This window comes from Schistocerca serialis, chromosome 6, assembly GCF_023864345.2.
Source record: "Schistocerca serialis cubense isolate TAMUIC-IGC-003099 chromosome 6, iqSchSeri2.2, whole genome shotgun sequence".
In the NCBI taxonomy this organism is placed as follows: Eukaryota; Metazoa; Arthropoda; class Insecta; order Orthoptera; family Acrididae; genus Schistocerca; species Schistocerca serialis.
In genome coordinates this window covers 181159288-181185160 of record NC_064643.1, presented here as the reverse complement: position 1 = coordinate 181185160, position 25873 = coordinate 181159288, and the positions used below count along the sequence as shown (strand labels likewise).

The following is a 25873-nucleotide window of genomic DNA, read 5'->3' as shown; positions in this document are numbered from 1 at the left end:
GTGGAAATGCAGATTATACTCATGCATGTTAATGATAATAAGACAAAAATGGAAATCAAATGAATTTAAAGAGGCAAAACAAGAGAGAAAGTTAAGAGATCACAGCTTGCTTTGTCACACTCTACCTGTACCTCAAAACTAGTAAAATGCACATTCATTGCTTTCACATAAAAGGGCTGATACACTCCAACTCCAGGTACATAATGTAGCTGTGATCTGATTCATTGTGACACATTAACTATCAATGAGAAAAATGTGAAAGCAGCTTTAACAGTGGGAGGTTTAACCCTAAGATTCCTTCATGTTTACCAACACTAAGCCCTCACAGTCAAGCAACACAATCATGAAGCAGAGTGCACCTTTCTCCTTTTTTATCTACTTCCAATACCCTCATGATTCCACAGACTGAAATAGGTTAGACATACTCAGAGGCTTCAGAAACAAAATGCTGCATTCACCTGGCACAGAATCATATCTTGTGCACGTGATAGTGCAGCTTCAACATCAGCATCCTTTTATATACCACACTACAGCTTCTGTATTGTGCCAGTGCAGATCTGTCTGCTAAACTCCAGAGACCATGTCTTACTTCCCCTTCGGGGGTACCTGTCACAACTCATACTGTGGTAGTCTTTTATGTTTAATAATTACATACAAAACATCTCTGCTAGACTAGTTAAGGCAGTCAGCTCCTGACTATGAGGGAACTGACTGAAAGCTCATTATCTCTGTGTCTTGACATGGCAAGGAAACCGAAAATTTTATTTGAGAATTCTGTCACAAAAGAAGGGTTTACATACTGGAAAACTGTGTTTTAATGCAGTATGTTATCATACAATTACTAGCATTTCAGGTCAGTGTATGTCACACTACTATGTATCACAAATATTTATCTCCTACATGTTATGGTTAAAATATAACAGCAGTTTGTTTTACATCTTGACATCTGTTTCCTAATTATCACCTCACATTAATAAACATATGCATTAGGATTGAACCCCAGACCTTGGGTCTGTAGTCTGGCACTTCACTAAGTCCCACAATTTGCTCAGAGGGTCATGGATTGAAACATGCGCCTGTCATTCTGAACAGTGGTCCAGCTGCTTACACCATTAGTGGACAGCATTGTGAGCATTCTTGGGGATATCTGTTTTTAGTGTAAGAAAGATGTAAAATGAGATTAATAAGAATTACAATCAACAATTTGTTTTATAGGAGACCAGTAACAAAATAATGAGTAGGTGGAGTATACAATTGTAAATCTAAATACACTTATTATAAAGAAAAACAAAATCCTGCAAGCTGAGATGGATAAGATATTTATAAAATGTGACTGTAAAGGAAATTACAACATTATTAATGCTTGTGATAATTAACATTTCAACAACATACTAAATACAAACAACCTGTGAATTCTCTGCAAAAACAGCTTTGACAGTTGTATTACAAACAAGTGTTAGATGACAGTGAATGCTGAGATAAAAATTGCTGAAGTAACAAGTATTCAAACAAGATAATAAAGAAATGAAATATGCAGTTCTGTCAAATACACAACATGCAGTTAGATTATGGATTCTTATTTTGTTGTGGAAACATATAAATGCTACTGCAGCAACAAATGCAGACGTTATAACTTTACTGTTTAATGCAGTAATGATGTTCATTCAAACTTGGCTCAAGTGGTAACCACCACACAGTTACCACTACATTAATAATAATTAGCTTCTGATGTGACAAAGAAATAATTTGCAATTTTCTGTCCATTGACTAGCCCATTATCGTCACTGTTGCTATGCTTACTGTCATTGCATTTAATCATTACTCACATAATGTAACTGTGTTTTCTGTGGTTGGGTGATGTATTACAGCAGTCCTAAAAAGTAAGAGGTAAAACAAATGAACAGTGGAGCAACTGAGCAAACACATTTTCAAAACATATAGAAAATTTTGAGGGCATTACAGAAAATGTGAATCTTTATCTGACAATGTTTAAAACAGAAAACTCATAAATAAAAAAAATTAGGACTTTTACAAGCACAGCTATGTGCCTATTCAGATAATACAAAGACATAACATAAGCATAAAAAGATATATGAGTTGTGCCCACACAGCTGCTGATGGATAGACAAAAATTGTTTAGCTAAAGTCACTCTATGTACTGAATGGTACTTCATTTGTAACCCAGTGAAACAGCACATTGTCATACCAGTAACACACTATTAAAGATATAGTGAATCAAGGCCACAGAATGATGATGCTCCCTCCAGTATGGCATAGTTGGCATGTTTCTTGATGTTCACTTAATTGTTCTGGAAACCCTGACACAGATTCTAACACTGAAGTCCAGGGCACTTACGCATTGTCTGTAGTGGCACTAGTTTAGGAGCAGAGTCTGCACAGTGTAGCCAAAATATATGCTACGTGAGAAAGGTTTTGAGGCACATCCAGATTCACATTCTTCAGCTCCTAAGTCTGAAGTTGTAACTCATGACATTTTTCCCTACTAAGCTGAAGGACTGTAGTGCTGATACTTTAGGGTTGTGGTCAGGGTACATGTGCCTGGTACCAATTTCCTCTTAGTGAGGAAGATGAGGTATCTTTTTTGGTAACAAAATCCCCCTGTCTGCTCCTGCAGTGGGAGGTACAAATGGTAGCATGTGGCAGACAGTACATCGCCCCAGCAACATTGAGATGAGAAAGTGGAGTCTGTGTGTCTGAGAAATCAGAAATGTCCAGTCCTGCTATGAACAGAATGACAAGCTGGTGGCTGCACACCACACAGAAGAAATTCTGAGAAAATTTTCACAGTTATCTTGACCCTCAGGAACTGAAGACTTCACACTGTTCTGGCAGTCTCTATGTGATGCATCCAGCAGCATTATGAAAACACAAAGAAATAGCTCTCCTGGTGTTTGAGGCCTGGGTCTTCAGTGGCTGTAGAAGCTGTGAAGTGAAGTTGAGGCTATCATGTGTGTCCATTTTGTTCCCACTATAATAACTGCTGAGCCATTTGAGGATAGTTCAATGGTATCTAACAGCACAGGACATCTTGTAGGTGTGATGTTGTGATGTGTTTTCGACCAGCCCTACCACATATTCTGGTGGTCATGTCCTCATGGACATGTGGCAGCACACCTCCTGTATGGTGTATTCTGGGTCCTGACCATCATATCATCTGCCTGAAGAGTGAGGCTTAGCCCAGTTCAGTTTTGATGCATGCAGTTTCTGCTGCCAACTGTAGGTGACACTTCCGTAACAGACTCCTGTGTTAATGTCACACAAACTCACTCATAGGCTCTTTGAATATATATTACTTTCATTAGCACAAGCAGTATAACAGATTTTAGGAATTTGAGATGGAATCTTGATGGTACAGTTTACTGCACAGATTGGCTGACACAACTAAGCTTGCTGGTAAGCGCTCCACTTCCCATTAATATGTCTTCTGGAATGCAGAGAGAATTACAAAAACATTAACTGCATAGCATTCATAACAAGGACACAGCACCCAGAAAACATCGCAAATCATAGACAATAACAAAATGATTATGAAAAAATAAAAATATAACTTAAAAAACTAAAACTAAAACAAATTCCAGCAAAAACATAATTAGAACCAAACTTATAAACACATTACTTACTTATAACAGTAGCTATGTAAACATGTAGCATCACTGACATCCAAGCTGTCAAGAAACAAATTGCATACGTAAAGATGTATTAAAGTCAGACACATGCTTCCAATGTACATCTAAGGAGAAACCAGAGGGAAACATTCCGCATGGGAAAAATATATCTAAAAACAAAGTTGATGTAACTTACCAAACGAAAGCGTTGGTACGTTGATAGAGACACTAACAAACACAAACATAAAATTCAAGCTTTCGCAACCCATGGTTGCTTCATCAGGAAAGAGGGAAGGAGAGGAAAAGACGAAAGGATATGGGTTTTAAGGGAGAGGGTAAGGAGTCATTCCAATCCCGGGAGCAGAAAGACTTACCTTAGGGGGGAAAAGGAACATATATACACTCGCACACACACACATATCCATCTGCACATATACAGACACAAGCAGACATATGTTGTGTTTGTGTTTGTTAGTGTCTCTATCAACGTACCAACGCTTTCGTTTGGTAAGTTACATCAACTTCAGTTTTCAGATAAAAATTGCGTAGACAAACATTACTTTCAATTTCCCTACACTATGCACATATAAAAACAATATGATCACTAACATATTGATCAAGTTGTAAACCAGTACAAAAATACACATTTCCACAACTCCACAGATTTTAATAGGAATTTATCCCAAAACTGACTACAGCTTAAGAAGGCTTTCAATAGTCATTAACAAGGTTACTGCAATGTCAGCCAACTAACTGACAGAACATGATATGATAAATCTCAGTAGTGCCAAAGGGTTAAAATGAACATGACGTGAATAAGGACTATGCAACAAAGTAAACTTACATACTTACATTGACAAATAATGTCATTTGATTGCAATGTACTTATTATAGTTTCTACGTTCATTCAGTACTGATACAATGAATAACCTGTGTATACACAGTTCGCTCTTTTTTACACAAAAAAATATTTACTTTTGATCTGATTTGCCCTGTATTATGCACATGCATATACAGCAACAGAATGAAATGGAATCTAAAAAAAGACAGCAGTTACAACATTTATAAGTGCCTAATAAGTGAAATGTCCAAGTGGATATGTCAGTACAAAGTGAGAAAGGAAAAAGTATCTTTAAACATTAATTGTATTGCTATGAACTTTACATTTCATTTTGGATGAAATTTTCAGATAAATAGGGCAAAAAGTGTTTTAACACTATTAGTACTAGACTTAGCTGTACCCTTGAAGTACCATGTTGGTAATTTCTGCCCCACAGTACCAAACCACCACTTTATTGGTATTTGAGAGGGGTTTTTGATGTTGCCATGTTAACAATATGTTCAGGAAGACTGTAAAGTGTAACCAAAGAATAATTTTGTCCCTAAAATTAATGAATTTTACACTGTCAGAAATAACTGGTTTTTTTTATTTATTTTAAATTTTCCAGAAGAAATTTCTCGGTCTTTCATAAAACCCTATTAAAGCAAGTAAGTAAAATAATGTTACAGGGTTTTTCTTTATAAAAGGATTGAAACAGAGTCAAACATACTGTTTTTAATGAGTACAATAATGTTTTTACTTTTGCAGTCAAATAAGGTAAATACCAACTATTTGTAAAAGATTCTAAAATGCAGCATGTGACTAAAGTGCTCTGCATGTTTTCTTGCCTATTGCAATCACAGAACAAAAATATAAATAGAAACTATTTTACTCTACAATTATAAACATTTGGAAATATTAAGGAACAAAGGAGTGGACAGGATTGTCTAAGATGGGATAGACTCGCAGTTTACATGTTCCAAGAGAAATTGTACACATGCTTGTTGCAGTTGAACTGTCTGTGAAATGTTTTAGTCACCTTTTCTTTTATGCAGGAAACCTCAATCTGACAACACTTACTATTTCCAAGTTGGCCAGCACTGGTACTGAGCTTCTGCAAGATGATATTGGGTTCTCTCTGCACTTGTCTCACTACCAGGTTCGTCACTCGATTACATCGGGCAGGCCGCTGTGGCTGAGCAGTTCTAGGCACTTCAGTCCAGAACCAGCCTGCTGCTACAGTCGTGGATTCGAATCCTGCCTTGGGCACGGATGTGTGAGATGTCCTTAGGTTAGTTAGGTTTAAGTAGTTCTAACGAAGTCTAGGGGACTGATGACCTCAGATGTTAAGTCCCATAGTGCTTATAGCCCTTTGAACCATTTTTGATTTCATTGATGAAACATTCTGCAGATTGTAGAGAATCTCAGCCCCCACAAAGTCGTGTTGCCTTGCCATCATCATATCTACGATGTGAACTTGCTAAACTAAACTGTAAGCCCAAGAGCTTGATGCAGTGTCCTGCGCGACAAAGACTGACAGTACTTCATATCATGGCAATTTTTGGCCCCTACAGACTGGCAACATCCAGACTAACGAAGTGATGTGGAGAAGCCACAGAGTAACATATAACAACTACCCTGAACTACATCACTACCATCTAGACTGCCTCAGCCCACTTGGCTTAACCTCAGACAAGGATATACAGACAAGAAACCTCCATGGGGGTGACTTGCCTGGTATCTGCTATCATCTAATGCAACTATGAGCAAAGCCCCAGACAGTCCTGAAAACAGATAGGCACCTGAAGATGGGCACGACAGCCTGAAACTGATAATGGCAATAGGATAGGCCTACAGCTTTTTAAGAGTACTTGTGTATGTTGCATTCTTCATCAACAGTCCTTAACAGCCATGGAATTCAATGTGATACAACACATATAAAGTAACATGATATGCTTAGCTGATAACAGCCAGTTGATATAAATGGCATAGTTATAAAAAGAAATTCCACCTATAGAGCTATTTTGAAGCATTTATGTCTGTAAAATATGGCAAACTGAACAGTACATAACACCATTTGGCTATCCAGGCCCACCATGTTCCCATAATAATTTGAAATTCCCAGCCTTTTCCACTCTGGCCCACAGGATCATGCGGTTTTGGTTTTAGATTTACCATGGCTCAACTATATGACTTTTGTGTGGCTCTCTGGACTACTATGATTGTGAGAGTTCCCAGCTTGCGATTTTCAGATGTTTTGTTTCATACTATGATCACCAGTGAGCAGCAGGTCATTTCAAACTTCAATTAGAAGGCAAAGCCATGTATCCCTGAGGTAGGTAGGTACAATTTCATTAGTTTAAGGTAATGCTGCATTATTTTATTCTGCGAATGTTTAATTTATTGTTTATAAGGTATCTAAAAATGCATTAAATGGTTAGTAGGAGTTTAAAAATATTTATTTGTTTTTGGACTGGCACGGTCATGTGTGTCAGGTATTAATGATGTCAATCAAGCTCACTTTTATATGCATGCAGTGGAGTCAATATTCGCACCAGATTCTACTTGTAAATAAAATATACTTTTGTCTTTTAGAGTTGACAGATGAAGAAACAGTACAGTTTATATTAAAGAACCCCAGTTTACATGATTTCTCCAGTGAAGACGATAGTAATTTTCAGCCGAGACCTCATCATGCAATGTTGTGGGTGACAGTGATGATTCTGATGCTCAGGATTATGACAACAGAAAGGAGGAAGAACAGGAAGTACAAAACAAATACCTGTTCCAGTTCCAGCCAGGAGGCTTCTGTTCTGCAAATGAAAGTTACTCAAAACCACATTCTCCTCCATTGGATTACACCTCAATTCAGTTTAATGTCACTAACAATTCAATGTCATAACATGCCCAAAATAGGAACTGAGGCAATAGTCACCATCATGATTAATCAAATAAAAGATGTGAACTCAAGAGAAGGAGAAGTTGAAAGGGGTTAGTGTCTTGAGTATGTCCATTCTGGTGTTGCCCTAGTTGTAGTGGAATAGAAAGACAACCAGAAAATAGTTTTAGCATCATCCTGTGCAGGAACAGAACCACCTAACAATTTAAAAAGGTGGTGCAAAAAAAAGCATTATTATGTAAAAACTGACTGTCCATATGTTGTAAAGTATTATAACTAACACATGGGAGAGGTTAATATATGATCAACAGATAGAGTGTCATAAAACATGGACCAAAACAAGGAAATTAACTCTACAGTCAATAAGTCACTTTCTGACTTGAGTACTGTCAGTATTTGGTTGCAGCACAGAGAAGACTGCAGAAAAAACAAAATCCAAAAAGGAGTATCCTTTACAGAAAAACAGAAAATAATTGCTTTCATTGTTAGAAAATAATTCCTGGTGTGCAAGCCAGTTTTCAAAAGCATCACTGTACTATAGATCCCCTAGTAAGAATTTGCAGCAACAGTGTAAAAGCAATGAACATCACAGACTGTGTCTTAGCCCTTTATCTAGATACAGAAAGAGCTTTTGATGGCACATGTAATTCTGTGCTATGCTGCAAACTAATTGCTTTCTGCAGTGACCTCCAAATCATACAGGTACTCAGTACTATTGTGGACAACAGATCTACAAGTCACAGTGGACAGCATACATACTGAAGCTGGAGTACAACAGTGTGCCATCTTACACCTCGCTTCACTCACTGGAAAGAAATGCTTAGCATTATTTGCTGATGACACTGTCTATGGTGCCACAAAAAGACATGAGGAGACCTATAGTGCATGAACATGCACTATATCAACAAACTGGAAAAATGGCTCACCTTGTGACAAACACTCAAAAATGTCAACTCGTCATCTTCAGCCATAAAAATTTTGCAAGTAATAAAAGACAAACACTAAAAGTTGTGAAACTAAAACTATGGGGACAAGACACAATGCCAAAACTGAATGCTAGCTATCTTGGACTAACTATGGCTGTTCCAGAAGCTTCACATACACAGCATCATCACAAAAGCAAGAAAATGACTAGGACTCTTAGAAAATAATTAAGGAATGCAGAGATGGAGTTCAAATGACACATTACTATACATCTACATACATTTGTATTATATATATTGGTCACGACATCTTGGTAGATGATTGTTTCAGTGTCTGTGTGTTTATGGGTTGCATTTTTTCATATGACTCGTCAAGCCAATGGCAGCACGGCATCTCTTGCCGCAATTGTCACAAGTGTATCTGGCTGCTGAGGCAGGAGCAGTGGTAGCACTGCAAAGCTTTTTCTGCCTTAATCTGTCTAACAAGCCTTCATCATGCTTCGACATTCCAGATGATATATCATCATGCCACTCTGGTCTCATGCTAGCCCGTGCCTCCCATCTGTTAGTGTTGATTCCAAAGCTCTCCATATCTCATTTGCAGGGGTCCTTGAATCCCAATAAAGGACATCCTACAGGCCTTTTGGCTATAGAGATCTCTCCAAGCATCACCTCACATGGTAATCTGTCAGGATCCATACGGTGGACGTGTCCTGGCCAGCAGAGTCGTCTCTGCTTCAAGATAGCTGAAATACTGTTGCAGTTAGTTTTAGATAGCACTGCTTCGTTGGTCACTCGGTCCTTCCACATTACTACGAGGATGGATCTCAGGCACTGCATGTGGAAAGCATTAAGGTGACGTTCTTGTTTGGCATAGGTAGTCCATGCTTCCGATGCATACAAAAGGATGCTGAGGACGCAAGTTTGATATACAAGAATTTTGGTGGTCAAAGAGAGTTTGTTGTTTTTCCAAACACGTTTGGAGAGTTTGCCAAAAGTTGTTGCAGCTCTTCCAATGCGAGCATCAATTTCCTTGTCAACAGACGTGTTTGATTCTATAGTAGATCCAAGATAGCAGAAGTTATCTACGACTTGCAGAATAGTACCATCTAGTGTGATATTCGGCTATGTGTTAGGACCCTAAACCATAATTATGGTCTTACTGCTGTTTACACTCATCAAGAATAGGTGGCATGTGTGACTAAATCTTGACACTAGCTCTTGCAGCTCTTCTGCGGAGTTCACAACAATTGCAGCATCATCAGCATACACGAGTTCACAAGCGACTATCCAAAAATTCCAAAAAGTGTAGGTGCCAGCACACAACCTTGTCTTACAGTTATTAATTCCAAGTAAAGTATTTTCAGTGAATAGTATCATTTAAATAGATATTAGTTTCAATTGATGGATGAAGTCGAGTAATGCTACCACAATATGAAGTTTGTGTTCCACAGTGAATTTCAATGATAACTCAGAGAAAAAGCACATGACAAGCAAGAGTAACTAGTTTCTTGAGAAAATGATTACTGATATGAAGATAAACTGTATAACACAGAATATCTTTCAGAAATACGTGGGTATCTACACATTATCAGATGAAACTTGAAGCTAAGATTCAACGTTCACTGAGAATGAGGAAGCACATTAAGTGGAGGTCATAAAATATTGCAAAGCTCCCCACATCAAGCTATGTACATATCAACTCACTGGAGGATGTGGCAGTTTTCTTTCTTACGAGGTAGACTTTCACAGCAGGCATTTACTTCAGTTAAATCTGCTGGACTGAGAGGCTGTGATCAATATATGAAATTATTACCTGATGTTTTGTCACCAGCTGTGGGAGCCATCTCTACTGGTTGCTGTTTCACTCCAAAAGATATTTCCCACAGTCGGAGACAGAGGTCTGGGGACAGTTTCCTGTACTGACCACAGCCTCTCTGCCTGAAAGTTTTAATTGAACAAGTGTTCTTGATCTTCCAATACTCCACACCCAGATGAACCAACTGAGCAGTCTGGGGATTTTAGGCAAGTTAAGTCATTCTCTTGATCTGAGCTTGAGAACACCTGTTTGCATCACAGATTATTATTGAGTATGAAGAAACTCTATTCTGTCCCAGCTGCTCTGTATAGCAGCCCCTACACAGATTGCTGCATGTTCCTGATCCGATGTTGCAGCCCTCATCATACACTACTGGCCATTAAAATTGCTACACCAAGAAGAAATGCAGATGGTAAACGGGTATTCATTGGACAAATATATTATACTAGAACTGATATGTGATTACATTTTCACGCAATTTGGGTGCATAGATCCTGAGAAATCAGTACCCAGAACAACCACCTTTGGCCGTAATAACGGCCTTGATACGCCTGGGCATTGAGTCAAACAGAGCTTGGATGGCTGCCCATGCAGCTTCAACACAATACCACAGTTCATCAAGAATAGTGACTGATGTATTGTGACGAGCCAGTTGCTCGACCACCATTGACCAGACGTTTTCAATTGGTGAGAGATCTGGAGAATGTGCTGGCCGGGGCAGCAGTCGAACATTTTCTGTATCCAGAAAGGCCCGTACAGGTCGTGCATTATCCTGCTAAAATGTAGGGTTACGCAGGGATCGAATGAAGGGTAGAGTCACAGGTCGTAACACATCTGAAATGTAACGTCCACTGTTCAAAGTGCCGTCAATGCGAACAAGAGGTGACCGAGACGTGTAACCAATGGCACCCCATACCATCACACCAGGTGATACGCCAGTATGGTGATGCCAGTTACACGCTTCCAATGTGCGTTCACCGCAATGTCGCCAAACACGGATGCGACCATCATTATGCTGTAAACAGAACCTGGATTCATCCAAAAAAAATGACGTTTTGCCATTTGTGCACCCAGGTTCGTCATTGAGTACACCATCGCAGGTGCTCCTGTCCGTGATGCAGCATCAAGGGTAACCGCAGCCATGGTCTCCAAGCTGATAGTCCATGCTGCTGCAAACATCGTCGAACTGTTCGTGCAGATGGTTGTTGTCTTGCAAACGCCCTCATCTGTTGACTCAGGGATCGATACGTGGCTGCACGATCCGTTACAGCCATGCAGATAAGATGTCCGTCATCTCGACTGCTAGTGATACGATGCCGTTGGGATCCATCACGGCGTTTCGTATTACCCTCCTGAACCCACCGATTCTATATTCCGCTAACAGTCATTGGATCTCGACCAACGCGAGCAGCAATGTCGTGATACGATAAACCTCTATCATGATAGGCTACAGTCCAACCTTTATCAAAGTCGGAAACATGATTGTACCCATTTCTCTTCCTTACATGAGGCATCACAACAACGTTTCACCAGGCAACGCCGGTCAACTGCTGTTTGTGTATGAGAAATCAGTTGGAAACTTTCCTCATGTCAGCATGTTGTAGGTGTCGCCACCTGCGCCAACGTTGTGTGAATACTCTGGAAAGCTAATCATTTGCATATCACAGCATCTTCTTTCTGTCAGTTAAATTTCACGTTTGTAGCACGTCATCTGCATGGTGTAGCAATTTTAATGGCTAGTAGTGTAATTCTGTAAAAGAAGATCGGGAGCGCCTAGCCAAACCAGGCATATCAAAATTTTTTAAGGAGCTCCTACTCTTGCATGGCTCCCTTTTATCCTGCTGCTTGCAACAGACAAGCATAGCTTCTGATAGGAATTGAGTTTCAACAGTTAAAACTGAATTCACACTTCCTGTAACAGAAAAAAAAGATTAGAAATGGAGAAAGTATTGATCAAACCAGTGGTGTCATTTTAAGCACAACTTAAGAAATGTGTGCTCATGTTTTCTTATTCTTAAGCTAAATATTTTTTGGCTTTTTAAACAAAACAAAATTTTTTCATGATTTGCTGTTGACAAACTGTTTATTAAGTATTCACGATCTACAATGGAACCTTGCATAGCGAGCATAATTCAATATATGATGCAACCCAGCATTTTCGTTAAGTAAACTTGTAGCGTGTGTAGCCACTGCTTTATTAGGGTGATGATTTTCAATGCATGATGCAACACACTTCCATGCTTTCAGCTTTTCTCTTATTGTGCCAGAAGATTGCTGCTTTGCTGTTACCACCTTCTCCTACTCCTCTGAAGAACTCCTCTCCACATCTTCCTGCTGTGAAACATCCTGCACTCCTTGAACTCTTCGTTGGTTATTTCTTGGCTGTGATCTTTAACAAGCTCATTGATATCATTGTTATCAACTTCTAGTCGTATGCTCTGGGCCAAAGACACAGTGTTGTTGACTACAGGCTCCACAGGCACCAATTCAGATGCATCAGAGACACACTTGGCAATGCATTCTAGCCAAAGCTTCTTCCAACCAAAAGTGAGAACTCATTTGGTAACTCCTTCCCACGCCTTTTCAATCATTTTGATGCAGGCAATGATGTTGAAGTGATATTTCCAAACCTCTCTTAGAGTGATGGTGGTAGCTTCAGTCAACTCAAAGCATTGCTCAAAGAGTGCTTTAGTGCAGAGCTTCTTGAACTTAGAAAGAATCTGCTGCTGCTGGTCCACAGGCTGGAATAACAGAGTGGTGTTGGGAGGCAGAGATTGGATCTTGATGAATAGAAACTCTTCAAGGAGGTGGTCTTGTAGACCTGGAAAATGGGCAGGAGTGTTGTCCATAACAAGCAAGACACGGAGTGGCAGAGTCATCTCAAGCAAATAGTTTTTCACTGAAGCACCAAACACTTCATTGCTCCAATCACAAAAAAGATCACGCACCATCCAACCCTTGTTGTTGGACCTCCACATCACAGTTAACCTGCTCTTCTGGACTTTACACTTCTTGATGCTTCATGTAGTTTCTGGATAGTGAACAAGCAACAGTTTAATTTTCAAATCGCCGCTTGCATTGTGGCAGAGTAACAGTGTGAGACGGTCTTTCATTGGTTTGTGACGGGGCAATGCTCTTTTTCTTTGCTGCTGTAAAGGCATGCTTCAGCAGCTTTTTCCAGCATAGACCCATCTCATCATAATTCAAAACCTGTTAAGGTGGATAACCCTCAGAATCTACAAGCATCTTGCAAGTTGCTGATGAAGATCTCTGCTGCCTTTGTGTCTGGCTGCTTCACAATGCCTCACAACGCTGTGGATGCCAGTTCTTCTCTTTAAACTTCCAGAACTGCCCACAGCTTCCCTTAAACAATTCTTCAGCTGCTAATGATCTTGGCGTCTTCTTAATGAGGTCAGCGAAAATCATTCTCGCCTTCTCACAAATGACATTCTTTTTATTAGTGTCACCTTGCAGTTGCTTTTCATTTATCCGTATAAGGAGAAAGCTTTTGACATCGTCCATAATATGAAACCATTATTTAGATGCTCTTGTCACTCCCTTTGAAGCAACTATTCCCTTAAATATTGCCCTTGTTCTTGAGGATAGGGCAAATAATTGATACAGAACGATTGTATGTGCATACTAAATTAGCAACATTCACACCACGTTCGTATTTATCAATAATGTTACACTTCATTTCTATGGTCATTGCGCCAACTGCAAAGGGAGCTACCCACCCAATTTCAAAGTGTGCGAACATTACCAGAAGCGACTAAAACCGTTCAGACCAGCCCAAGAACAAAACATGACCCGGCAAGAATACACAACAATGGAACTACAGAAAAACCAGCACAGGAATACAACTAGAACCACATACAGAAGACAACAGACAGAAGCAAATGTCACCACCACAAGAGGCATGCAGACAACTGACCGCACGTATGCCAATGTAACATCACCCACTCAGCAGCACCCAGAACTTGACAGAACTCTGGCCCCAGGCACTCCATCACAACAACAACTGGGCACTCCGTCACAAAGACCACCAGCAGACCACAGGCCCTCTGAACTAGGAGCAGCATTGGCTGAGATACTGTCCGTACTGCAACTATTTAAAAAACAAAATCTCGTAGCAACAATCATAACAACGACCAACAAGCTCCGTACAGCACAAGACAAAACAGCAAAAGCAGTAATCCCGGTGGAAGCAGCCATAATGCTCATGGACTAAAAATGGTGGGCCACAGAAGACAAAAATGAAGCTTAACCACTTGCGTCTGGAATGCAAATGGCATCAAACAAAAAAAGGCCGAAACACAACCGTTCATTACCGACAAGGACATCGAACCGCCTGGAGCCATCAAATACCTTCCGATTCCGAAAATGACCTGCTACAGATCAGACCGACGAAACCAATGAGGTGGAGGCACTCAGATTATCTCCCAATTCTTTTATATAGATAAGGAACAGCAAAGGGCCTATAACACTACCTTGGGAGCGCCAGAAAAAACTTCTGTTTTAGTCGATGACTTTCTGTCGGTTACTATGAACTGTGACCCCCCTGACAGGAAGTCACAAATCCAGTGACATAACTGAGACGATATTCCATAAGCATGCAATTTCACTATAAGCCACTTTTGTGGTACAGTGTCAAAAGCCTTCTGAAAATCCAGAAATACATAATCGATCTGAAATCCCGTGTCAATAGCACTCAACACTTCATGCGAATAAAGAGCTAGTTGTGTTTCACAAGAACGATGTTTTCTAAACCTATACTGACTGTGTGTCAATACACCATTTTCTTCGAAGTAGTTCATAATGTTCGAACACAATATATGTTCCAGAATCCTGCTGCATATCGACGTTAATGATATGTGCCTGTAATTAAGTGGATTACTCCTACTACCTTTCTTGAATATTGGTATGACCTGTGAAACTTTCCAGTCTTTTTTTTTTTTTTTAATCTCATTTTGTTCGCTTTCGTTCGTTGTATCTGCTCGGGGCGGACGTCGCAAGACATCCGTTTAAGTTCGTTGTTGATCGATTAACTCAGTTTTTTTTTATAACAGAGGGCTGCTAACCCTCTGACCGAAAACGCTGAGCTACCGTGCCGGCTAGGTCTTGGGGTATGTATCTTTCGTCTCGCGAATGGTTGTATATGATTGTCAAGTATGGGGCTAATGCATCAGCATACTCTGAAAGGAACCTAATTGGTATATAGTCTGAACCATAAGACCTGCTTTTATTAGGTGATTTAAGTTGCTTCACTACTCCGAGGATATTTACTTCTACGTTACTCATGTTGGCAGCTGTTCTTGATTCTAATTCTGGAATATTTACTTCGTCTTCTTTTGTGAAGGCATTTCGGAAGGCTGTGTTTAGTAACTGTGCTTTGGCAGCACTGTCTTCGATGGTATCTCCATTGCTATCGCGCAGAGTTTCGTTGTGGAAACTGTTATAAGCATCACGCATTGAAGTCCGCTCTAAATTTCGAACTTCTGTAAAAGATCGCCAATCTGGGGGATTTTGCGTCTGCTAAAATTTGGCATATTTGTTTCGTTGTTTCTGCAACATTGTTCTGACTCGTTTTGTGTACCGAGGTGGTCACCTCCACCGGTTGTTAATTTATTTCGTATAAATCTCTCAATTGCAGCTTCTACTGTTTCTGTGAATTCAAGGCACATTTGGTCAACACTTATATCATTAATTTTGAAGTAGTGGAAATTGTTTCTCAGGAAGGCTTCAAGTGAATTTTTTCTGCTTTTTGAATAGGTATATTTTTCTTTAATTTTGGAGGTTTTGGGGGTTACAATACTCAATCTCGCTATGGCAACCCTGTGTTCACTAATCCCTGTATTAGACGAGAAACCGAACCACTCAGGAACACAGTACCAGACACACCACCAGAATCCAAAAGAATCATCTGCCTTGTAAACAGTAACACGTGAACGACGATATACTCTTCTCCTCCTGTAAGGCATTGCTGTGTGCTGCGTGCGGCTGCCTCGACGGGAATGAGCATGCTGTTGCCTCACGAGCAAGATATACAGTCCTCTGACGTCATAGCGATAAGCTTATCTGGGCGTGGCAGGAAGTAAGCCCGCTCAGAAGCGCAATGGCGGCACCGGAAGCTGAGTTTTCCAGCGGATCGCGCTCTGTTAAAACTAGAGCGCGATCCGCCGCGGCTGCCAGGCAAAGCTCGTTCAAAATCACCCGCCAATATGGCGGCGCACACAGCAATGAATAAGTGAGAAAAGAGATATGTAAGAGAAGTGGCAAAACAGCACCAGACCTCAACAAAATCATGCATATGCACCTTAAAAACCTCCCCAGGAAGCCCCTCGTCCTCCTGACCACAATAATAAACCGATGTCTGCAACTAGACTGCTTCCCCACAACATGGAAGAAAGTGGATCTTATCACAATCCCGAAGGCAGGCAAAAACCCCAGCCTACCAGCCAACAATCGACCAATAAGCCTCTTACAGACCATGGAGAAAATCCTAGAGGGGCTCATACTAAGCTCTATACAAAAAGCCCTTACTGAAGAAAACACCATTCGCGTAGACAGTTTGGCTTTCAAAGGAAAGTCTCAGCTGAGCTCCAAGTGCTTTGGATAACAGAGCACATCTCTCAAAATATGAACTATGAAATTTCAACAGCTGCCATGTTCCTTGACTGGGAAAAGGTGATTGATAAGGTGTGGCATCAGAATCTGATATGGAAACTCCTGAGACAGACAACCGTCCCAGCCATTTACGTCAAGGTCATAGGCAGCTTCTTGTCCAACAGACACTGTGTGGTCGAATTTGACAGAAAATACTAGTCCATACGGCCACTAAGTGCAGTGATACCTCAGGGGTCAGTTCTATCACCAACACTATTTAACATCTACGCCAATGATATTCCTCTGATTCCTCTAAGCCCAGTTCGCCGACGACACGGCCTTTTTTACAAGCGGAAAACGTCATCTCACCAACATCAAAAGGCTACGGTGGAAAGTGTCCTTAGTGGAATTATGGTGTCGCCAAAATAAACTGCAGGGAAATCGGCTGCAGTCTACTTCACGAGGAAAAGACCTATCCTTGAGGAAAGCCCAAGACTAAATGCACAGGAGCTACCCTGGAGTGATGAAGTGAAGTACTTGGGCATCACGTTTGACAAGAAGCTGCTCCGCCACCAGCACATCAAGAAAAAGAAACAGAAAGCTCAAAAGCTAGCTAAGGCCCTCTTCCCCATATTCAAAAATAGAAACCTCAAACAAGAAATGAAGTGAACACTATACAAAACTACAATCCTGCCTATGATAACAGACACCAGGTGCAGATCGCCCAAAAGAAAGTGCTGCACTGGATCCTAGGCATCGCACCATGGGCACGCATCAGGGACCTCCACAAGATCATGGAGATAGACATGCTAGAGGAAACAATTATAAAACTAGCAACACGGATCTACAACAAATTAGATGTCATAACAGACAACTGCAGACAGCTGACTAATGTAGGCACCAGCAAACCAAAGCACTGGCACAAACAACGAGTACGGCGTAGCATAATCAAAGAGCCAGCAGACTGAAGTAACACCAAGTAGATCAGATTAAACATATAAAGCCATAGATAGATTAGATTATTACCCATCTCTGTAAATCACCCGGTAGAAAGCTCATAGTTCAATAGAATAAGTACCAGGACTCTAATAATACTTACTAAAATAAATTACGACTCGAATTTTGACACTCCAAACTAGGAAAACAGGAAACAAAAACCGAGCGAGGTGGCGCAGTGGTTAGCACACTGGACTCGCATTCGGGAGGACGACGGTTCAATCCCACGTCCGGCCATCCTGATTTAGGTTTTCCGTGATTTCCCTACATCACTTCAGGCAAATGCCGGGATGGTTCCTTTGAAAGGGCACGGCCGATTTCCTTCCCCATCCTTCCCTAATCCGAGCTTGTGCTCCGTCTCTAATGACCTCGTTGTCGACGGGACGTTAAACACTAATTTCCTCCTCCTCCAGGAAACAAAACAAGGTACGACAACCCAGTGGCGAATCACCAGGGAAAACTAAGAAGACAACGAGAACATCCAACAACCTAACTCCAAGGAAGAAGAGCAAACCATCATCCAAGGAGGCGGGCTGGCAGATGGAAGTCCGATAACAACAACATTCCTGCACCCAAAGCTAAATAAAGAGCGCCACCACAGTAGACCTGGAATTGTTATGCTGAAGAAACTCGATTATTTCGTCTGTCGCCCTTTACTTGCGACACATTTCTGTAATATTGAAAATGAAGTAATGCCATTTACTTTTTTGTAATAAAACTTATTAATACGATTTGCTTGAATTGTCTCCTAGACACCCATAATTACTGGCTATGCAGGATTTAACACATATGTCACTGCTGACAATGATACATGTTCATATTGTTGAACGTTTCCCCCACCGCGTGTGAATGGCTGGTGACAAGACAATGAACCATTGTCACTCGTTATGCGAAACATTGCTCATTAAGTGACTCATTTTCATACAATTTGTTTTGCTCATTATGTTAATTGTGGATTACAGGAGGTGTGCGTTAAGTGAGGTTCCTGTGTATAATGAAAATTTTGAGGACTCTGTTCACAAGTTAAACAAAACAAGTGGCTCCAAAATTGCAGACAGTATGTTGTATCTTTGAGCTCCAACACACGTAGTTCCATTGACGAGCTCAGAGGTATAACGGACTCTACATTAATCCATATACAAACAATATTGCTTATAAGAAAGGTAGCTGAACAATTCTATCCCATACCGCAGCAGATATGTAGTTATTAGCATATTTTATAATCATGGAAATCTGTGCTTCATTTCAGATGGAAGAAAGACAATCTAATATGCCTAAGATTAACATGGCCATCAAGATGGGAAAAAAAGATTAGCTAGACAGTGAAACTGCTATCAGGTTCATCCAAGAGAGAAAGATAACTACTGGTGATGTATCAAGACACTTTAAGTACAAGAAGTCTATTCTGATTTTCCATCTCAAGAAACTCAAACAGCTGGGCTATCAGGTGAATTTATATTCTTCTCTGATGTTTGGCAGCATCAGCTAATACACAGTACAGCCTCACAGGGTCAAGTAATGTGCTTGGCTAACGGCCTATAAAGGCCAGTTCTTAAATCATGGGTGCAACTCAGATTACTAACATAAATGGAAGAAAACAGCGAGCAAGAAATATCTGCTAAACCTAACACTATCAGGTGCCCTAACATAAAGCTCAGGAAACAAGTTTGGCTCAGGATACAGCATTCGGCAAAAAAATATTCTAGCTGTCTCTATTTATCCAGCCCATGACAGATTATATGGTGTACCATACACCAGGCCACTTGCTTGTACAGCATGGACTACATATATAACATTTCTTACAAGAACTGATATGTGGTCAACACCATGAACTAAAAAAGTCTGCGTATTGTTGAAAATAGTTGCAGTATAATGAATATTTTACCATCTTTTTGGTGTAATACATAAGAATATCTGATCAACCCTGAAGTTTAGCCTAAGTAATATTGTATAGTACCTCAGTGTTGGAAGAATTTGTAAAAAAACTGCTAAAACAAAATTAAGAAGAATTATATTCCCCTGTGGAATTGTTGGATCCCCATTTGATGCCTTCCCGGGTGGTGGTTAGGGAAAAGCTCTCCAGATATGGATGGTACTGGGGAAATAAAACACCCAAGGTGGACCAAATAGCAGGTAGGAGAGAGCAGCTATAAAGGCAGGTCAAGGTCGAATGTGCAGAAGCATCTGGAAATGTACCACGTGAATCACAGCCAATCGCACATCACTGACATTCTTGTCTTCGTTCTGTGTGAGTGATGCTTTATTCTTAAGGTTACTGTTCAATTCAGTCTTAGTGTACCATGCCAAGTGATTATTTTCCCTCATCGTGTTCAGTATTAGTGATGATAAGCAGTTTTTTTGTCTAGGAATTGTGATATCATTGGATTTCAGACATTTTGCATATGAGAAAAGGACAGCCATCGAGCTGTAGTTTGTAGTGATACTAAGCATGACAACACGAGAGTAAAGAAACGAAATCTGTTTATAACGTGCGCCTATACCAAGACGCGCGGCCAGTGTTTAAAAGGTACTATTAAACACTATGACTCGCTGGGCGCAGATTTTTAAAATCATTGCCGCAGCGCTAGATAGCAAGAAGCTACGAAACAGAAGAAAGAACAATTTATCATTTGTTAGGAAAATTCTAGAGTCTTTATGGTTAGTTGTACTTCTGGTCGCTGATATGTTAACATGTACTTCATTACCTTTGATGTTTGGTTGCCGACCTCTTAAGACGTGTTGTGTAGCACCGCTACAAGTTATATTTCATTTAGTGTGGAAAACCACGTTATCACCAAGAAAACAAAAACGCTTTTGTAAACCTTGTGAGGATAAAAAATACTTACGCGCACGACAGGACATTTAATTTTTACAAAATATCACACATACAAAAGCAGCGATTGTTGGACTGTTCCACGTATGAGAAAAACATAAAAGTGTAAGTTTTGTATTCATTGTAAATTTGTTAATGTTTATAGTTTAACGCCTTTGTTCTTTGAGAATATATTGATGCTTCACTGTACAGAAAATCTATGCTTGTTCTTTTCTTTAAATTAACCACAAATAATGTTTATGTTTAAATGAACTTTGTTACAGGTTCGCTCTTTATCGCGGTGTCTCGATTGTATTTGGGAGACCATTAATGTGTTCAATTTCCGATCCGACAACTTTTTTTTACAAAATTTCACTGTTTTGCATTTTTTTTATTATTCAAATAGGTCCCTTAGGTAATTTCATTGAAGAGTCTGATTGCGTGAAAGCAATCCGGGTTAAGAGGTCATTTGAGAAACTATTTTCACGCAGTCAATCTGTACGTCTCCTGAACACAATCGAGAACCGACGCATCGTCGATCATTCATTAATTTTTCTCTCTTTCCAAGTCGTACCAAAAAAAAAACGGCCAAGGAGAACTGCCGTGAGTACGCAATCTAGTGTTAAAAGGTTGCATTCTCTATCTTGTCGGCAAACATTGCCATAAATTATCATCATCAATGTTATATTTGGTTAAATGTAAAAAAGCCAAAAAACCTTTTAACGCTAGATGTGGCGCCCGAACAGGGACTTGACTAAAAAAACTAATTTGTTCTTTCTATTTTCATGCTACCATCTGGAGAAAATTGGAAGCCAAAACCAGTGAAAAAAAAGAAGGACGCATATGCATAAAATCGCAGTAAGAATCCACAACAGCAATAAATAGCAGTGCGCAAGACAACTAATGTGAGTACGATTTTTCATTACGTTTGAAGCTTTGCGTACCGAGCATTCAGTCGGCTCGTGACATTCACTCTCTACGCTTTTTTCTTTTTCCTCAAGCAATTTAATTTCCAAATTTCTGTTTCCTTTTGCTATTAGATCTGCCTCTATCACATCATTTCGCTTATAATAGTTAGAAATAGTTAGCAAGAATTTCCATTGTTGTGTATTTTAGTGAATCACAATGGCCGCTATCTGTGCCAGTTTCAGTGCTCTATAAGTGTTTTTCATTTATTTTATCTCTCTCGTTGCCATATTGGCATTTTCGTGTGTCAGAGTTTCAATTGTTTATAACGCGCAAGCAATATCTGAGAAATCAGGACGCGAAATCCTTGGCCCACCTGACAAGTGAAAATCATAATTTAAAAAAAATTATCTTTTCTAGCTCGTGCGGTGTAACTATTTTAAATTTACGATGGCTGATGAGCAACCAAGGCCACTTAGATCGCGCGCGGGTGTAAACAAACCTGAATCTCGTAGTGAGGGAACAACAGAGGACGAAGCGACACGTGAGCTCTCGGCGCCACAGACCGCGTCGCAGTCACGTGAATGCTCGCTGTCAGATATACTAAAATTGTTTGCTGATATGAAAACCAGTTTTGAAGCAAACATGGGTAATCTTGGAGCGCAAATCAGTCAGTTAACAAAGCAAAGTGACAATCTTGGAACGCAAATCAGTCAGTTAACAAACCTAAGTGACAATCTTGGAACGCAAATCAGTCAGTTAACAAACCAAAGTGACAATCTTGGAACGCAAATCAGTCAGTTAGCAAATCAAAGTGACGGCAGGTTCAGCAGTTTAGAATTAAGGATAGAGGACATCCAAGCACAAATCAAAAATTCGAATGACACCATGGAGGAAAAAATTAGAGCCATTACCACTGCTTACGCAAGCGAGCTAAACGCAAGCGTACACGCAAAAATTGATAGTGTTCTTTCGATGGTGGAATCCGCCGAGACCAATATTGGTAGCAAGTTCATAGATATGCAGGCCCAAATAGATGTGTGTAAATCAACTGCGAGTGACTCTTTGAAACATTACAGTGATGTTTCAAAGAGAGTAAGCCAATTGACAGAAAGTGTCAACCACGTTGGCGAGCGAGTCGAAGACCTTGCTCAGCAAATATCCGATGTCAATATTGACAAAAAGATCGCAGATGTCAACACCGGTATAAGCAATACACTTAATAGGGAATTTGAAGAGTGGATGCAATCCGCAGAACAGTACATTGTCAGCAAGGTACACGCTGAACTAAAGGGTACGGTTAAATCTGCTACAGCAGAAATCTTAACCGCTCCCGGTACTTCTGGTGACACTTTAACCAGTGAATTAGGTGAAATCAGACGAGCATTTAGCCACTATCTTCCTGAATGGAAACGTCAGCTAAGCAATGATATAGATCAACTGAAACGACAAGTTACGGAATTGCTAGGTGACAATCAATGTGAGTATTCGCTACCGCCAGAACACGATAATCGTCAATATCCCGAGTGTCAGGTACAATTCTCACCAACAGTAAATAATACGCGTGGCGAAACTTCTACGTCACGTAGTCATGCCGATCAACTAACACTCGTTGAACTAATTCGAGACGAGAGTGTGCTAAAACACAGAGTTTTTCAGCCTTTTATACCTGAAAAACGGAATATACATCCAATGGTATTTCTAAAATCATTCACAGGCGCTTTTACAGAATCATGGAACGACAGGCAGCGGATACAGTTCACGGTAAAGGATCAATTTGGGGTACAGAAATAATAAACAAATGTCCCACCTATGCAGATTTTGAAAAGCATTTTTTGAATAAATTTTGGAGTTCAGGTATACAACAAAGACTCCGAAAAGAGGTTGACAACGCCGAACCTTTCAACACCAAAGGAGGAGGTTTGAGACGTTATTTTGAAAAATATCTACGTAAAATTCAGTATTGGGGGCACGCCCATTTCAACCAAAGATGTAATCATGATCTTAAAGTCAAAACTTCCTGTGTCAATAAGAGAAAAACTAGTTAATGTGAGTGAAGAAGACCTAGAAGCCTTTCTTTCTGTTCTTGACAATTTGGATATGATCTATGAGGATGTGCGTGCGAGCGCGCGGAATAATTATAATAATGGACCGCCCGCTCCGCAGCAGCACATAACAAATTGCGTCAATGGAATGTCGTACCAACATAACACGGGACAACCAAACGCTCAGCCTTACGGCAATCATAACAGTTTCAACCGCCGTAATGGAAAACAATATAACAAACATCCACACCAGAATAGATACAATCCGATTTATCAAAACACACAGCAACAACACGGTAATTCACCGATAAATCACAACGGTAATTACCAGTACCAGAACAACAAGACGAATAATGGAAATCGTCACAAGGGAAAGAAATGGAACAATTATAACAGACCACAACAGTACAGTCAGCCGAGTCACTTCACTCCCTCTCAGCAAATAAATTTTTCACAGCCGAAAAATGCGACATTTTCTCACCAACCCAACCAACAGTTCAGGAACAATAGTCAGGACAATTCGTCGGATGCTTTCCCTGACACCGCCGGTCATAATAGCCAAGGAAATTCGACTATTTTTTACACACAGGCGAGCCAAGCACCAAACGCGATGTCAAATAACACGCAATCAAGTGATGCACAAGTCGTATGGGATACGAACGCGAATTTTCGACCTGGAAGGTCGCAAAATACTAGTCAAGTAAAAATAACTGACATTTCAGCTCCACCCCAGTCGGAAAACCATTAGCAGCTTCTTTATGCCTCCACGGGGAAGCTGCGGAACCAATGGGGGGCAACTTCATTAAAAGACATATCAACGTAATTAGATACGAAGACGACAGAGACTTACGGGACGAACTATTAGACGAAAAGAACACCTACGAAAACAACGACTTTTGGGAAAACCAAGTACAAGCGTCAACTCTGATTCACATTTATGATATACCAATCATTGCCATCATCGACACAGGTGCAAATATTAGTGCTATGTCTATGTGTGTATATAAAAAGGTATGCTCTGTAACAAAAATTCCTTCACTTCCTGTACAAGGATGTACTGTATCCGGAGCAGTAGGCTCCCTAGTACAGAAGGTTAGCTTGCAAGTACAAGCAACAATACAATTTAAATCCGACTGTATACCGTGCACATTTTTAGTTGTAAAGAACCTGTCAGTGCCATGCTTGTTAGGAATGGACTTTCTACGAAGAAATCGTGCCATCATTGATTTAGCTGAAGGTAAGTGCACGTTAAGACTAGATGATAGGACACTGGTCATTCATCTAATGAGAACCGAAGTCAGGATAACCAACCTGGAACGTAAAGTGAAAATACGTAGACTTTCTGACAGGCAACATTACCACCGTGCGGTTGACGAGTTCAGTGACGTCAACAATGACCCTGACTTATTACCAACTGGCGACGAGTTACGCATAAAAATTGTGGAAACAGACGGACTCGACGACAGACAGAAGTATGAACTACACGACCTATTAGCAACATTTGTGAACATTTTTTCCAGAAAACCAGGTATCATAGCAGACTATGAATTTAACATGAGAGTGAAACCCCATGATACTTTTTGCAAAACAACCTATTCAGTTCCGCAGTCCCGTAAAGAAGCCGTCAAACAAGAAATACGTAAAATGCTTAAGTGGAAAATCATAGAACCGTCCGAATCTCCCTACAGTAGCCCGTTGTTACCCGTTTTCAAAAACGATGGAAGCGTCAGACTTGTCTTGGACGCAAGGAATATTAATAAAATCATCATTCCAGTATCCACAAGACCAGAACCACTGGAGGAACAACTACAAAAATTCCATAGTGTGAGGTTCTTATCCTCAATAGACCTCCGAAGTAGCTATTGGCAGGTGAAACTATCATCATCATCGAGGAAGTACACAGCCTTTATCTTTGCCGGCAGATCCTATCATTTTCGTGTAGTACCTTTCGGTCTCAACATTAGTTCTGGTGTTTTTATTGCAGGACCAGAGTTACTTGACCAAGTCACCGTCTATGTTGATGATTTACTGATCGCAACGACTTCCTGGGAAGAACATTTAACTCTCCTACAAAAGATCTTTCAAAGATTCTCTGACTTTGGTGTTACCGCAAATTTACAAAAATCCAAATTTGCCAAGAAAGAAGTCAAGTTTTTAGGACATATAATTTCTTCGGAAGGAATCTCACCTGATCCCAGCAAGTTAACAGCAATAGAAAATTTCCCTGTGCCTTGCACTAAAAGGCAACTAAAAGGTTTCATTGGATTAGCTTCATTCTTCCGTCGCTTTATTCCGAATCAATCAATGAACAGTCCCGCATTGTTAAATTTGCTCAAGAAAAACGTCCACTGGATGTGGACTTCTGAATGCCAAAAAGCCTTTGACAAGATCAAAGAAGCTCTTCTAAAGAGTAACATTTTA

At 40.2% G+C, this 25873-nt stretch overlaps 1 long non-coding RNA gene across 1 annotated transcript in view; it reads right to left on the bottom strand.

The window, feature by feature from the left end:
- Positions 1-724: 724 nt before the first annotated feature.
- Positions 725-25873, bottom strand: part of LOC126484028 (uncharacterized) — a 37303-nt gene continuing 12154 nt past the window's right edge. Inside the window, exons 2-3 of the long non-coding RNA XR_007587799.1 lie at positions 1827-1873; positions 725-1147 (exon numbers count right to left, since the gene is read on the bottom strand). This is a non-coding gene — a long non-coding RNA (uncharacterized LOC126484028). The remainder of the gene's footprint in view (positions 1148-1826; positions 1874-25873) is intronic.